Below are 18056 nucleotides of genomic sequence, written 5' to 3'. Positions count from 1 at the left end.
TTTTTAAGGACTCGATCTATCAATAGAAAAACCAATGCATATGTGTGTGAATTAAAAGTGAACAACCAATTAAAAAAGTATGAAAAATAATACTCCACGATCAGTACCTTAGATTCGAGTTTCTTTTGAATTTCATCTTTGTTATCCAACTCAGCTCTTAATTTTGGTAATTCATCATTTTGACTTTTTAAGAACTCAATCTATCAATAGAAAAACCAATACATATGAGAGTGAATCAAAAGTGAACAACCAATTAAAAAAGTATGAAAAATAATACTCCACAATCGGTACCTCAGAATCAAGCTTCTTTTGAATTTCATCATTGTTATCGAACTCAGCTCTTAATTTTGGTATTTCATTATTCTTTCTTTTTAAGGACCCGATCTATCAATAGAAAAACCAATGCATATGCGAGTGAATTAAAAGTGAACAACCAATTAAAAAAGTATGAAAAATAATACTCCACGATCAGTACCTCATATTCGAGGTTCTTTTGAATTTCATCTTTGTTATCGAACTCAGCTCTTAATTTTGGTATTTCATCATTCTTGCTTTTTAAGGACTCGATCTATCAATAGAAAAACCAATGCATATGTGTGTGAATTAAAAGTGAACAACCAATTAAAAAAGTATGAAAAATAATACTCCACGATCAGTACCTTAGATTCGAGTTTCTTTTGAATTTCATCTTTGTTATCCAACTCAGCTCTTAATTTTGGTAATTCATCATTTTGACTTTTTAAGAACTCAATCTATCAATAGAAAAACCAATACATATGAGAGTGAATCAAAAGTGAACAACCAATTAAAAAAGTATGAAAAATAATACTCCACAATCGGTACCTCAGATTCAAGCTTCTTTTGAATTTCATCATTGTTATCGAACTCAGCTCTTAATTTTGGTATTTCATTATTCTTTCTTTTTAAGGACCCGATCTATCAATAGAAAAACCAATGCATATGCGAGTGAATTAAAAGTGAACAACCAATTAAAAAAGTATGAAAAATAATACTCCACGATCAGTACCTCCGATTCGAGCTTCTTTTGAATTTCATCTTTGTGATCCAACTCAGCTTTTAATTTTGGCATTAACTTCAAATATTTGACCTCTGTGTGTTTCAAATTCTGTCCGAAAGAGAGAAAAATCAATATTGACAATCTCCAAGTGACTCATTAAACAATGTAAGAAATATATATGCGGGGAATATGGTGAGAAAAAGAGACCTGCTTGCAATCCTCAAGTTCTTTCTTGATGATTTCTTCTCTGTCCTGGGTGAAGTAAATTGTAGATATTAATTTCCAAAAGGAGGAAATGAATACAGATTAGAGGACAATTACCTGGAGGTCGACTTAATACATTTTCTATTAGACAATACAAGGTGGAAGTACACGAGAGAGAAGAGAATGAAAGCATGATATGATCTATATTTGGGTCCAAGAATTATGTTTTGTTTACAAATCTGAAGGTGTATTTTGTTTAACATTTTAATAATGTAGAATATTTTTTTAAATTGTATGTTACTTGATTTCAGATGGATTTTACAACAGATAAAATAGAAATGTTTATTATCAATAATAATAATTTTATTACACACCTTGACGTAAACTCCAAGTGCATCAAGATATTTTCCTGAGCGTCCATAGAAACCAATAATTTGACCACTAATTGCTGGAGGTTCAAAAGGGAATTCATCTTCTCGACCATATGGTCCAAAAGATCTCATGTTTGTCTCAAATTTAAGTGATCTCAAAACAATCATACCCCAGTAGAAACCATAGTGGCCTTTAACGGAGGTAATGTACTCAGAATCTTCAAGATTTAACTACAAGACAAAGAGCATATTACATATATCATTAATATCCTTTTGGTGGCTACATTAATCAACATTTACTATTGATGAACACATTAATCAAAGTTCAAAATTGGTGACAAAATTAACTTCATTTCATTCCAACATAAGTGTAGGTTCGATTTAATGATTACTTTTATATTTTTCCTGCCAAATTTCATAGAAAAATCCTTGGTCCCTATATTATTTTGTTTTTCATCACTTAAGAAGCCTTGTTGGTACAATTATCAGTACCAGTTCAAGTGGCCCTGCTAACAGTAGGATAATGTCCTGCATTTCGTTACATTCTTCTTCTATTATTATCAGTAATGGATCAATGTGGTCAATTTGCTTTACCAAGAAATAAGACTTTCCACTTCTCACTCACAGAGTTGGAATTCTATTAGTTTAGAGATGAAAAAAGGTTGTACCTGTTGAATAAATGATTCAAACTTAGATAATTTCTGTTATTAGAGAAATGAGTGAAGGGCTGTGAGTAAATTTACGTTTATTAGGGTTGTCTTTGTTTATTTAAATTGCTAATTTAGGCGCACTCTATTTTGTAACTGTTTGTTAAGTGAAGGGTTGTAACTCTTCAGGGGTTGGATCTATTCTGCTTTATATATAGCAGTTAGATAATAGACAATTTGTATCTCCTTTTCAAATACATAATATTGAACTTTGTCTGCTTCTCTTATTTCCTCTCTAAATATTCCAACATTCTGGTATCAGAGCAAGGTTAGAACCATGAATCAATCTACCATTCCTCAATTCGATGGAGAGAATTACAATTTCTGGTGTATCAAGATGAAAACGCTGCTTAAGTCTCATGGGTTATGGGACATAGTTGAGGCTGGTTTGACGGAAACTGATCAAGAAAATGTTAAGAAGGATTCAAGGGCGATGTGCTTTATTCAACAAGGTGTTAGCGATGCAGTCTTTCCCAAAATCGCAGCAGCAGAAAATGCCAAAGAAGCCTGGACGAATCTGTCTACTTCGTTTGAAGGGAACACTCGGGTAAAGGGGATGAAACTTCAGGGATTGAGAAGGGATTTTGAGACACTGCAGATGAAGCCTGAAGAGAACATCCAAACTTTTCTTACAAAGGTGCAGGATGTGGTGAATCAAATGAAGGTATATGGTGATACGGTGTCAGATCAGACGGTGGTTTCCAAAGTGTTGAGAAGTCTAAATCCTGATTTTGATCATGTTGTCGCTGCGATTGAGGAATCCAAAGATTTAGCAAATTATTCATTCATAGAACTTACAGGATCTCTACAGACACATGAATCTAGATTAAAGAAAAGGGAAGAATCGGTTGGAGAACAAGCCTTTTATGTAAGAGGAGAAGTTGTGAGAGGAAGAGGAAGAAGCAGGGGTAGTTTTGCTAGAGGGAGAAGAGGCAGGGGATCGAGTTCGAGAGGGGGAAGCACCACTGGAGAATCGAATTCCAGAGGGGGAAGGAATATTGATTCGTCAGATTGTGACTCATCCGATGAGTTTAAGAAAGGAGTTAGGTGTTATAACTGCAATAAGATGGGACATTACAAATCTGAATGTCAAGAGCCAAGTAAACGGGTGGTGCGTTGCTATTATTGTAACAAACTGGGGCATCTTCAATCTCAGTGTTACACCAAAAAAAGAGAAGAAGGTCAGGCAAGTTTCGCCCAGGAGAATGAAGAGGAGTATGAGGAGACAGATGATGCACTTTTCATGGCTTACACCAGTCACAAAATTGATCCAAGCACGATTTGGTTTCTGGACAGCGGGTGCTCAAATCACATGACAGGGCATAAGGAGCAGTTTGTTACTCTTGATGAATCCTTTAAGCATCAAGTGAAACTTGGAGATAATAAGATGATTCAAGTAGAAGGTAAAGGGACAGTATCTGTTCTTACAGCAACCGGTATGAAAAATCTTCAAAACGTGTATTTCATTCCAAAATTGTCACAAAACTTGTTGAGTATTGGGCAATTGACTGATAACGGTTATTTCGTTGTATTTGATGGTAAAACCTGTACCATAAAAGAGAAGACAAGTGACCAGTTAATTGTAAAAGTAGAAATGGCTGCAAACAAATTGTTTCCTCTAGAAATGACCACTGTGATGGATCGGGCATTAATTGCAAAGGGGACGAAGATCTCTGATCTGTGGCATCAGAGATATGGGCATTTAAATGAGTCAAGTTTGAAGTTATTGGGTCATAAAGAGATGGTCTATGGTATACCTGCGATTGATGAAGTAGAATTTTGTGAGGGATGTGTGTATGGAAAACAATCCAGAATACCATTTCCAAAGAATCAAAGTAGAAAGACTGAGAACATTCTTGAGGTTGTGCATACCGACTTATGCGGGCCAATGAAGACTACATCTTTAGGTGGCAGTAAGTATTTCTTATTGTTCACTGATGATTTTAGTAGGAGAAGTTGGATTTATTTTCTTAAGGCCAAATCTGAAACATTCAATGTGTTCAAGAAGTTTAAAGCTTTGGTTGAAAAACAATCAGGCAGCAGTATAAAAGTTCTAAGATCTGATAGGGGAGGGGAGTTTACTTCAAGAGAGTTCAATGAATTTTGTGAAGTAGAAGGGATACACCATGAGCTGACCACACTGTATACACCGCAACAAAACGGTGTAGCAGAAAGGAAGAATAGAACAGTAGTTGAAATGGGAAGGAGTTTGATGAAACAGAAGAAGCTGCCTAATCAATTTTGGGCTGAAGCTGTAGGAACAGCAGTTCATATACTGAACCGATCACCAACCAAGGCAGTGAGTGAAGTTACTCCATTGGAAGCTTGGTCTGGAAAGAAACCCGATGTAAGTTATTTTAGAGTATTCGGTTGTATAGCTTATGGGTTCATTGATGATCACATGAGAAGTAAACTTGATGACAAAACTCTAAAACAAATCTTTATTGGGTACAGTGAGCAGTCAAAAGGGTACAGGTTATATGATCCTGTAAGTGGAAAGGTTACAGTGAATAGAAATGTTGTTTTTGATGAAGGGTCATGTTGGGATTTGGATGAGAAGAAAGAAGCGGTAGCTGCTGAAAAAGAAACTGTTACAGTTACTGATAGTGAATTAATAGAAGATGAAAGTGATAGGAGTGAAGAGCAGGAGATATTGGATAGAAATGAAGTTGTCGAAACTCCTCTGAAAACTTATACCAGGAGGGGGAGAGATGTGCGGCTCACAAACAGGAAGACAAAAGCACTAACAGACTTGTATGAATCAACGCAAGTAATGTTAGTGGCTGATCCGACATGTTTTGAAGAAGCAGCTATGAAGGACGAGTGGAAAGTAGCCATGAAGGATGAGATTGCAGCAATAGAGAAGAACAAAACTTGGAGATTGGTAAGATTACCGGAAGGAAAAAATGTAATTGGGGTGAAATGGGTGTACAAAACTAAAGTAGGACCAGAGGGTGAAATACTGAAGCATAAGGCTAGACTTGTGGTGCGAGGGTACACTCAAGAGCAGGGAGTTGATTTTGATGAGACATTTTCTCCTGTGGCACGATTTGAAACCATAAGAACTCTTTTGGCAATTGCAGCACATTCAAAACTGACAGTGTATCAATTTGATGTAAAATCAGCCTTTTTAAATGGGGAATTGAAGGAGGATGTTTACATAGAGCAGCCAAAGGGGTTTGAAGTTCACGGGAAAAAGGAGCATGTATACAAATTGGATAAGGCTTTGTATGGATTAAAACAGGCCCCACGAGCATGGTACAGTAAAATTGATAGTCACTTTCTTGAAACTGGTTTTGAAAGGAGCAGTAGTGAACCTAATCTTTACATAAAGAAGAATGGTGGAAATGAACTGCTGATTGTGTGTCTTTATGTAGATGACATGATCTACATGGGAACAAATCAGAGTTTAGTTGATCAGTTTAAAGAGAGTATGAAAAAGAAGTTTGAGATGACTGACTTAGGAAGGATGAAATATTTCTTGGGTTTGGAAGTGATTCAAGATGACAAGGGCATTTTTGTCTCACAAAAGAAATATGCCTGTGACCTTTTAAGAAGATTTCAGATGGAGAACTGTCAGGCAATGAGTACACCCATGAACGCAAAAGAAAAATTAGTCAAGGAGGATGGAAGTGCATCAGCTGATGGTGTGAGATATAGAAGTATGGTGGGTGGCTTAATTTATCTTACTCACAAAAGACCTGATATTTCGTTTTCAGTTGGAGTTGTATCAAGATTTATGCACAATCCAACAAAACACCATATGGGAGCAGCGAAAAGAATTCTGAGGTACATTTCTGGAACAACTGAGTATGGGGTGTGGTACGATAGGAAGAGTACAGGAAAGTTGTCTGGGTACAGTGACAGTGATTGGGCAGGGTGTTATGAAGATATGAAGAGTACATCTGGTTACTTGTTCTGTTTGGGGTTAAGTCCTGTCAGCTGGAAATCAAAGAAACAGCCAACAGTAGCGCTTTCCTCAACAGAAGCGGAGTATGTAGCAGTATGTACAGCAGCTTGTCAAGGGGTATGGCTCAGTAGAATTTTGAAAGATGTTGAGAAGCAACAGGAAGGATCAGTAGTGATTAAATGCTACAACAAATCAACAATAGCTATGTGCAAAAATCCGATGTATCACGGTAGATCAAAGCACATTGATATTAAACTTCATTTCATCAGGGAGTTAGTCACAAATAACACTATTGAATTGGAATATGTGCCCACTGCAGACCAGAAAGCTGATATTCTGACCAAGGCGTTACCAGCAGCTGATTTTCTAGCTATGCGCAGGAAGATAGGAGTAACCAAGTTTGAATCAAGAGGGGGTGTTGAATAAATGATTCAAACTTAGATAATTTCTGTTATTAGAGAAATGAGTGAAGGGCTGTGAGTAAATTTACGTTTATTAGGGTTGTCTTTGTTTATTTAAATTGCTAATTTAGGCGCACTCTATTTTGTAACTGTTTGTTAAGTGAAGGGTTGTAACTCTTCAGGGGTTGGATCTATTCTGCTTTATATATAGCAGTTAGATAATAGACAATTTGTATCTCCTTTTCAAATACATAATATTGAACTTTGTCTGCTTCTCTTATTTCCTCTCTAAATATTCCAACAGTACCTCTGCCAGATTTCCTCTTTGTCCACCCCACACCTCGGTACTTTGCTCACCGATATCGTGTAGAAAACGTACAATAAGACCATGAATAACAGAACCATGTCGAACACTGATCTTAACAATGTGATTGATGCCATTGATATTCATATCTTTCACTACCCCACCACTCCCGCCAACTAGCCCAACCTTCTTTATGACAACTTGAGTTGATGCCTTCATTAAATCACACAGTGCGCAAAAGGAATTTTAAAAATGATTAATATATGAATTAGAGGAATTTCTCTCTAATTAGTTTATGAACACTCATTTTCCATAGAAAACCTTCATTTTGACATCTATATAAAAAAGATAGGAGAACTAGCATTTGATTTAGTGGTAAAGGCACATAGTCTCTATGTAAAAGGTCATGGGTTTGAAACCTAAATGGGGAGAATCCTTTGTTATAATAACAAAGGTACTAAATAGTTGGGTGGCTTGACCTCCAGCCTTCACTCAAAAAAATAATATATATATATATATATATAAAAAGATAGAGTGTACCATTTCGGGAAAAATTTGAGCACACTAGCGACAATGAAATTATTGCTGCATTTGTTGATTGCTTTGTTTTGTAGGCTTAGAGGTTCCTGGATGAATATATACTTGATGTAATTAAACACGCAATGATGTAATTAATTAGACACGCAAAGGCATGTCATCTCCGTGCATGAAATGATGTAATTAATAATAAAAAAAACCTAGTTGCATCCGCTACATTTTTGAACAGACACCAATGCAAATTGCAAAATCTTGTATTGGCACATTTAATTTTTTATTATTCGAGCAATGAGAATACCCTAGAGGACCATTTTTTCGTCATACTCTTGTTTGAGGTACTGATATTTATAATATATATGATAATACGGCGTACAAATTCTCCTCTTTTGGCTTTAATTCCAAGAATCCTCCCGTACGTATATAGTAAATGAATATGCATAAGATTACCCAAGGTAATTTTCCTTTTTCGTATAGATGGTCAGCAAAAACATTTTCTCTCCGAATTAATGAAATATTTTGCGAAGTGTCACTACCGCAAAAATGCTAATCAACTTAAGGTGCATCGTATACATTTTCTCAAAATTTTCATTAAATCCATGTGTAAAGCAAGAAAGGGCGCTCTGAAAATGAGCTTCAATATTCATACACAAATTTTTATAAAGAACTATGTATAAATGTGCTCCAAGAATAATGTACAGTATTAAAAAAACCTGTATGAATGTTGTAGCTCATTTTCAGAAGCTTGTATAAATGCTCGTTAGGAGACTTTTTAGATAAAAATTATGCTTGTAATCATATGCAATTTTTTTGTATGATCCATGTGTGATAAAAGAATTGCAAAAAATTTCACGTGATCGATCCATCCCCTCCTGTTATAATGCAGCTCTATCTATCATTTTCTAAGACATGTCACTCATATCTAAAACATCTCTTCCATGTACATACATATTCCTTTGAGGCAATTCTTCTAAACAGACAATGCTAAAGCGAGAGGTAAGACAAGGGAGGTGATATTTTCACTGAGAAGGCAATGGGGGATGAAGAAACTTGTTATTAAATGACACCCTGTCCTAATAAGATATATAAATGACTTGTTACTTTAATTCCCCAACGCCAGACGCCTAAGAATGACATTAATTCCTTTTTGGTATTCCCTGGAGACTTGTGAGTGGTGGACTCAAGTAATTTCCCTCGTCTAGTCAACTGGATCGTTTTTAAGATCAAAGGACAGTCACAGTGTGAGTCGAAAGGTTGCATCAATATTAGTTTCCTTAAATTCCTTTCTAAAAAGTAAAAAAAAATCGTATACATTTGCTACTTCTAGTAGATCATTTAAATTATTTAATTGAATTTTTTTATACTTATAGTTGTAGTCAATAAGTTCAAATCAAAAAGCTGTACCAATTTTTTTTTATACTTGTCCTTGCTGTTTGTACACATAATTATAGGCTACAAAAGTAATTGAAACAAATTGAAGCCTTATAATTCGCTCCGATGTGATGAATTTCTTTCTCTTTTTTTATGTGCAATCACACTAAGAAGTGAATAACCCATATTATAAAAACATAGTCTGATATCAATATGAATTTCAGAATTTTAAGAATATATAAATGTTATGTCTTCCACTATGAAATTACCACTAAAATCATCCTAAAATCGTTTCAAATATTAAATGACACTTGTAAGTAATAGAACATAATGGTAACAATGATCGTAAAATAATAATAAAGTAATTATAAAATGATATGATCCATATACATAATAGAGAAGGTTATAATAATACACAGAAAGATTGAAGACAACATAAAATCTTTACCTTGTAAAAGATGATCCAAAATAGAGAAGTTGTTGCTCTAGCATTCCATGCGTTTCTCTATTTTCTAGTTTGTTGTTCTGCTTTTGTAATTCTCCCTTAACGCTAAACACTAAAATTGATGCTCAAATTCAACTATATGTAAGATAAAAGGAAAATTATTTGTATGGAATTATCAAAATTTAGAAGTGATAGTGAGAGGAGAGAGGGAGACATCTTCCTCTTATATACCTCCTAAACAGAAAAGTAAAACAAAAAGAAGAAAAGAAAACCCTAATATACCTTTCTTTTAAAAGTAAAAGAAAGATACCCCTATATAATATACCTATCTTCCTCTTATAACCTGTTTGGAAGAGGAAAAAAAAAGATAGAGAAAAAAACGATGAAGTAAAGGAAAAGAAATCTAATTGTTTGTTAAGCCGAAACTTTTATTTTCACCATTAAAAATATGATAAATAAAAAAACCATGATTTTGTGGGAATTTGAAATTTAGCATGGACGCAACTTCACGTTGAGTCTTGCATCCAAAAACTTCAATTTTAAACCAACTTGAGTGGCCAAAAAAAATGCGGGGTCCACCCAATTTTTGGACGCAACATGAAGTTGCGTCCATGGTGAATTTTGAATTCCATAGAATTCGTGGTGAATTGGTTCTTTTTTTTAATGAATGGTAAATTTAAAATTTCTGGTTTGTTAAGGGGTTTAAAAGTGGAAAGAGTATGTAGCTAATCTCTCAAGCAAATAATTTTCATATCATCAAAGAGGAAAGAAGTAAAGAATAAAACATATGGATATCCACATTACTAAAAGCAAGAGCATTTCACCATTTCCTTGTCTTGCAATTATGCTTTATACCTCTTATGAATTATTAAATTAAGCTTCAAATTTACAAAAGAGAAAACACAATCAAAACGAAAAGGTACCACATATAGAACGAAAGGAATATTAAGAGCATCTCTATCTCGGAAAACATTTAGAAATTAAAATTAGTCACGTCACTGAGTTTAGCAATTAAGGGAATCATAATTTCTAAATCACTCCATCCCAAAAATTAAATATGAATTGCAATTAAGAGAGTGAGAGTGCTACATATAAGGAAAGAAAATATTTGAACCAATTAATTAGCTAGCATGTCATTAAAAAATAGTTTTTTTTTAAAGAAAATTTGTTAATTTAGAAACTGTGGTACATCCCAGCAATTATTACATCAGATTATCAATCTAAAAGAAGTCACCATTGTAGTAACAAAAGAAATTAATTGAACTATGAATTATCTGCTATTTATTTAAGCTAATAACAACAACAACAACAACAACAAATGAAGTTCGCATTAACGGAGAGATTACACAAGACTGTAATACACATAATATTGGAGAAGAGAAAACGGAGCTAAACAAGGGATATCTGACATCAAAAACATGGAATTGACATCACCCCTGGTACTGTAATAGGGAATCTTTTACAATTACTGGATCTGGACCATTTATTTTAACTTGGCACAAATTTCAAAGCCCATTAATACAGCTACCTGTGCTGGCCCAATTCTCAAAGCGGCTGAGAGTTAATCTCAAACCGTAAAGTGAAGGGAATCTTTTACAGTAATGGAGAGGATACTTGTCCAACAACAATGCTTTCCTCAAGGGCTTGTGAAGAATGAGAATAAAGCAAACATCCAAGAACGAGGATGCAACAATGCAAAGGAGAAATATTGCGAGCCATGCAAGAAAAGATTAACTTGGGAATGAATAATGTCTAACGTATAGAGCTGGATATGCATACATTCTAATTTATTTACACCTAGAAAAATATTGGAATATTTTCTGCCTCATTTATACCTCACATCTTTATCATTATTTTTAATATTCCAACAATCAATTAGAATCATTTAACATGATATTCATATAAAATGTGTTTGACGGCCAAATTTTATGTTATTTTGAAAAAGAAATATTATTGTTTTAGATAGGTAGGAAATCACTTCTTTTTTGGATGGTTGAGAATTTTATGAAAAACAGTGATTTTAATATGGTGAAACTTGGTGAGCATAACTCCTGAATCTATTATTTTTTATTGGTGACGAATTCAATACATTGAAACCGATCTACTTTATGAGTAATGTGTTTACATGAAAATTTTTGAACATTTTGAATTCATTTAGTACAATTTTGAAAGGTAAAAGAAATGAAGTTCTACATGTTATTTTAATACATTTATTTTGCATTATTTTTTGCCATTTTATTTCACACTAAATAAATTTGAAAATTGTAAAATTTATATGTACACATATCACTTGTGAAATTGATCAGTTTCAACAATTTTAATAGATTTTAGAGTTACACTCATCAAATTCTCTTGATGATCATAGTACAAAATAGCTTTGCTAGCGGTATTGTATCGATTATTCAATCAAAGAAATTTTGGTGAGCAAAACTAGAGTATTGTATCATTTATTGCATCGGAGATACTTATTGACAATTTTAATCGCATTGCCCGGATCAATTGTAGAGAGAACCATATTCTTTGAAACAACTAAATTTTCAAGTCTATCACTTATTTGCAATTTTCTGAAGTGATTGTAGCCTGTAACCTGGTGCCAAATCCCAAGGGCTGTAAAATAGCAGTCTTTTTTCAATCCCCTGATCAACTTGTGATACTCTTATATTTTTAATTTAAATTCGGAAAGAACTTGAGACCCCCACAGAGCAGGTGTTTTTTTCTTTCTTTTTTGGTATTCAAGCACAAGAACAATAAAAAATTTAAGATATATATAAGATGTTGTAAAATTAAAGTAAAGTTACAACAAAAATAAAGTAAATATATAACAAGAGAGATAGATAGAGAGAGAAATAATATAATTTTATTATCTGCTTTTGTGTCCATTTTTTTATGTTTACAAAGTCTCTATTTATAGGTTAGAAATTGTATATTAAGAGACGTTATAATAATAAAGGAGAAAATGAATACCAATAGTAATGAGGTAGTGGATTATAAATTGAGAATTAATATTAGAAGTTACATTATGAACATTCACATAAATCATATTTACTTTATTTTACAATATAACCAATTTTTTAGCATCTGATATTTATGTAATACTAACAATTCCAAACGCCGGTGTGAACACTAGATCACATCAATCAAATTCACTGGACATTGAAAAATTTTCAATGATAGGACCCATTTTGTGACTTTATTTATTGGGGTTAGTGATCCACTTATCCTTAACAGCTACTTTGGAGAGATCATTTGCTGCTTCTTCTTTATAAGGTATTATGTGACTATTTTAGTTATGGCGGGTCATTTTTTTTTTTTGCCTTTTTTTTTGTAGTTTACTGTCAAGTTTATAATAAAATTGAAAGTAATTGGACAAGATAGTACCAACAAAACAAAAATAAAATGGAAGTAACTACAATATAATAGCTGCTCGTCTGCCAATTTATTAAAACGGAAAGTAAACAAAAATAGTAAATCGTCAAAGATGTTCATTTTTCTCACAGATTGAGAGGTGGTGTATTTGCATATTTCCAGTTTGCAAGTTCATTTCCACTTACTGATCTACTACCTGCCACATCATCTGCATTTACCAGATTAGTTAACTCTTTGATGTCTTCATCTGAGAGTTTCACTTTCAGTGCACTTATGTTGCTCTCCAAGTTCTTAATTTTGGTGGTTCCTGATATAACCCACAAAAAGAAAATTACATTTCAATTGTCAGTATTATTATTTTAGTCATTGTTTTGCTATTGTTATAGCAATTGGCCTTCCATGAAAAGTTTATAATAACAAGCATATATTGTTTACAACCATTTGAGAAGGAATGTTTGTTTTCTAAAAAATAATTATTTTAGAAGGAATGATAGAAAATAAATCAAGCAAACCTGGGATGGGAACCACATCATCCCCTTGGTGAAGAACCCATGCCAGAGCTAGTTGAGCAGTTGTGCATTTGTGCTTCTTTGCTAGGCTCTCAAGCCGAAAAAATAATTGTTTGTTCTTCTCCAAATTCTCCCCCACAAATCTTGGGTGATTTGTCTATTTTTCAGTAATGAAAAATAATTAGTTTATTACCAGCAAGATGTACTTGTCTTTGAGATACAAATCAATAGACACCATTTTTTGGTATTATGAAGTGTGGTATGTGTAACATTGTTTCATTATTTTGTAGAGATTTTTAATCAGTAACTTAATTATGATTGCTTTTTAATTGGGCATATAATTTAACCAAAAATCAGAAGGAAAATTAGTATGAGATGATTGGATAACCAATATGAGCCGTCAGAATAAGGAAATAAGCAATATGGTTTAAAATTTACCTCAATATGAAATAAGCAATATGTGTGACTTTCATTTCCTCCTTTCAGTAAATTTTTAAAAAATTGACCAAACTTAATTTTTATGTTGGATTTCCCAAAATCAAGTATGAAAGCAACATTATTAAAAAGAAATTATTAAAGGACCCTGCTACACTTTAGCATTTTTTAGATGCTATTTTCCAAAATTAAACATGTGTCTCTCTATAGTGAGACTAGGGACTCAGTGTCATTGCACTAAACCTGTGTTTACAAATCTTCTTTATGATCTGAACGAAGTTGTAGCCATTAATTATTTTTTCATCCCTGAAGAATTTCCCTACATGAAAACAAAATAAGACTGAACTCTAGAACTAACCTTGCCAACCAAAATTTCATTGGTATGAGGTCCATACACATCAGAAGTGTCAAAGAAGGTGATGCCGCTGTCAAATGCGTGTTTTATTATCGATATATACCGTCATCGTCAGACACCGAAGAGTTGTAAGCATTTGAGAGCCCCATGCATCCAAAACCCAGCTTTGATGCCTGCAAAAATAACCGTAATTATCTCTGTAAAACTGTGCATGAAAGGGTTTTTAAAAGGAAATTACAAAAAAGTGTCAAAATAATTAGTACCTCTAATCCCTGGGATCCCAATTTCACTCTAGAAGTGGCCATCTGCGCTTGCTCTGTTTTTCCTCTTGAACAAGTACAGAGAGGAGTTGCTTTGATATTTGTACTGTTAGGGAATGATAATTTTACTAATTGATTAGGGATGCAGTAACATCATATTATCATAGTTAGTAGAATGACCCAAATCATCTCCAGTTTTAAAACAATTCTTTCAATCCATTTTGCTTTCAATATTTAATGTTGACCTCAGGTTCCCAAACAATTACTGGACACATAAGTTTTGTAATACTGGCGGAGATGAATTATATGCAAGTGAGTCTTATTTAACTTTGAATAATTTAACAAATAAATTCTTCAAAAAGTCTATAAAAAATTTCAACAAGGAAAACGACTGCGGCTATTAAAAAGGCAAGAGGGGTTATTAACCTGCGTTCACATTATAAACAAGTTTGTGGAATAGATTTTAAGGATTAAATAAAACAGCATGTACTTGATAATGAACAATTTTTAGTACTGCTTTTAAATCAATTTAATATGGCCAAATTATATAAAGAAACTTTTGCAAAGAAATAGCATATATGTACTTGATAATGAACAAATTTCATATAATTTGCCAATTTGTTTATAGTTTGCTGATGTTTAAAGATGATAATTAAATTCAGACAATTAAAAATATAATTCACTTGATAAGTGTTACAATATGAATAAAATGTCATCATTGATGAATATATAATTTGGGAAATTTGGGAAAAAAAACAAAAGAGACAATACACAGTTCTCTTTATTTAATTTTCTATTGTGCTAGTGACATGGTACATGGAGAGAGAACCTGTTGGAAACGCTTAGCCCTGTAAATGTATACTACAAATAGATAAAAAATACATTTTGCTTCTTTTCCATTTATAGATTCAATTCCAACGGCTAGTATGATCAATATATCAATAAAACAATCAATTCAACTATCTTTTTGTTTTTAAGATGGTATCAGAACTGTAAATCCACTACCAATTCGTACCAATAGATAAAATTGTACAATTATCAGAACTTTGTTTGTTATACGCCATGGCAACTGATGATGAACTCTCACAGAAACTCAAGGAGTTTCGCCAGTCATCAGACCTCTCCACCACCACCGGTGTTGTGCGTCACCACCTGAAGCCAGCATTACAGACCTTTCACACAAGGCTAAAATTGTGTTACTTTTGGTGTGTGATTCTTTAAACAGGCTAAATGTAAGACTTTAATACACAACAAAGCTATGCAAAGTTCTCAGATCCATTTGGCATGTACTCATACACCAACAACCGCCTAGTGCCTTCGGAACAAAATCCAAGAAGTTTGACAAGGTTTATGTGCTGAATTATTCCTATCATTTGCACCTCCGTTCTAAATTGCTTCTCTTCAGAGCAAGCATTTTTCATTCTCTTAACAGCCACAACAGTTGAATTTGGTAATGATCCCTTGAAAACACTACCAAAGCCTCCTTCTCCAAGCTTGTGAAAGAAATTCTTGGTGATACTTTTTGTTTCTGCATATGAATATGCTACCAGTTGGTCCCCAGTTATATCATATTTGTTGAAGATATGGCAAATTGCTTTGCGCTTCCAAGAAACCAACAACCCAAGTACCCAACAACCAATAAGGTTGCAACCCCTATGACTGACATAATGATAAATCAATGTGCTCGATGACTATGTTTGGGTGCAGCAATTTGAATACGAATATTCATTTTATATCCAATCCCATAGTCACTTCTTAAGATGGTATTTTTTAGCTCTTCAAACCATAGGCTACATTTTGATAAGAATAAGCAGTACAAGAGAAATTACTAAGACATGCTGCGGCACACTCGTTTTCATCTTTTAGCACAAGCAATTGTGAATTATCAGGATACTTATCTATGTTTTCTATTGGGAGGAATACATCTTCAAAACTAGAACTTCTATTAATTTGACAATTGAGTGATATATCTCTTGAACAACCGTCACCGTAATTTCCGTATCCCCACCATGCTTCTTGATTTGTAGGATGGAAATAATGAGGACAAGAGCATGTTCTTGCATATGGGCCACCAGCTGAGCAGAAGCTAGATGGACCACAAACTGAGTCAAAGTTGCACCGAGTATCAGGACTAGACCAAAGAGTATTATAATTGGGAGGATCATTAACCCAATACATACTAACAAACAGATAGCAACGTAATTGTATGAATGTATGATTTTTGTTGGGAACATTAAATATTACTAAACCATTGCCATCATCTACTATATCAATTAATTGCAGAAATATACCATGATATGTAGCATTACTTGATAATTGTCTGATAATAAACCCACTAGCTCTACTTGGATCCAACTCCAAGCTGAACTCAATAGAACTGGAAGAATAATCATCGACATATGTGAGGAAAATATTCTTTCCTGTGGCCGCATTAAATTCAAGTGGTGCTCCCGGGAACCAAGTATCAGTTGGGTGATCAAAACTCTGCCATACTATTCTAGAAATGTTACCCTCTTCTTTTAGAACAAGATTGCCGGTATCAAGCAAAACTGCAATGGTAGAGGCAGAGTCATCCGATCTTGTAAGATCTGTTGACCAGACCAGTGCCTGAGATTGGGTAAGTACTAATTGCCAGTAGATGAAATATGCAGTTCAGAGACTTCAGACATAAGATAAACTTGAATAGGATTGCCTCTATTGGCAACCCATAACAAATTATGATAATTGTTTACCATATGAATTCCCAGGTAGTGATTATAATAACCGAAAAGACCAAGTTCATAGATGCCATTTTTTGGAAACTAAGGTTTGGTTTCCATAAAGAGTCTGACCTGGCATGAGGGTATCGTTGGCTGTACAGAGGCAACTCCCCGTGATGAAGATGATGATGGTTAAAATGAATAGTGTCATCGGCAAGTTCTCGTCTCCGTGAGTTCTTCTCTGTTTCTCTCAAAGTAAAAAAGGACGGGAAGTATTATGTATTTAACCAAAGGGTTTGGTGTGTATGAGAAGGGTGCGACCAACACACACACACACACGCTTTCTCCTGCAATAAGAGAAGGCCACTCTTTCTCTACACATCTATAATAGTTTGACATTTATAGATGATTGCCGCAGTCACATTTGAATGAATGCCTAGTTCCTGTTATCCCCTTGACTAGTGGACAGATAAAAAAAAAAGGTAAAAGTAATTTCAAAAACAGTTGCTCAAAGTCATATAAGATCAGAGATTTGATGTTAGAGAGCTTTGATTAATTTGACAAGAAAATTAGACACAAGCATATATGTAGTACGAAATTGATTTTTAAAAAATATTAAATTAGAAACATAATTGGGCGAACTACAAAAATTATAATTTTCACAAAAGAAATAGATTTGTTTTTCTTTCTTCAAGTAGAATAGTTAATTTAGAAGGTGATATTGTCAAGAGAAAGTTCCTGTCATTTTCTATAAAGTCGTTAGTCAAGTCAATTAAAGATATGTGTCAAAACTTAGACCGTTTATTTTTGCAGTTGCAAACAAATTCATGGTCGCTATCGACTTTCCAAAACTAATAATTATGTGGGATCACTTCTGAAAGGTCACTATCGCACTTTTCAAAACTAATAATTACATGGGAAGACTTTTAAATCGGTAAATTGTTTATCATTAAGTTTGTAAACCACCACTTTGTAAAGCATTTGTTTGAAGTCTATAAACCTGTCAATTAATTTAAAATTTAACTTTTTCTAAATATGGTACTAACTACTACTTTCAAAAAAATTAATTAGTCCAAATATTTTTTATGACTGTAAACCTTACGATATAATCTATACACAATATTTTTGTAACAGTGACAGCGTACTTAATATTGGTCAAAGTTCTTC

General features: G+C 33.7%; 1 long non-coding RNA gene and 1 pseudogene across 2 annotated transcripts in view; both read right to left on the bottom strand.

The window, feature by feature from the left end:
• Positions 1 to 1056: 1056 nt before the first annotated feature.
• On the bottom strand, positions 1057 to 1992 carry LOC144554625 (uncharacterized). Its single transcript, XR_013511669.1, has 3 exons — positions 1597 to 1992; positions 1226 to 1270; positions 1057 to 1126 (listed from the first exon to the last, which is right to left on the bottom strand). It is a non-coding gene; the product is annotated as an uncharacterized LOC144554625 (long non-coding RNA).
• Positions 1993 to 12630: 10638 nt separating this feature from the next.
• The window catches only part of LOC144554385 (putative aldo-keto reductase 1), a 46823-nt pseudogene continuing 41397 nt past the window's right edge, over positions 12631 to 18056 (bottom strand). Inside the window, exons 7-8 of the transcript XR_013511609.1 lie at positions 13144 to 13297; positions 12631 to 12938 (exon numbers count right to left, since the gene is read on the bottom strand). The product of XR_013511609.1 is annotated as a putative aldo-keto reductase 1 (transcript). The remainder of the gene's footprint in view (positions 12939 to 13143; positions 13298 to 18056) is intronic.

This window comes from Carex rostrata, chromosome 5, assembly GCF_964058835.1.
Source record: "Carex rostrata chromosome 5, lpCarRost1.2, whole genome shotgun sequence".
Classification (NCBI taxonomy): Eukaryota; Viridiplantae; Streptophyta; class Magnoliopsida; order Poales; family Cyperaceae; genus Carex; species Carex rostrata.
This window is presented reverse-complemented; position numbering and strand designations above follow the sequence as displayed.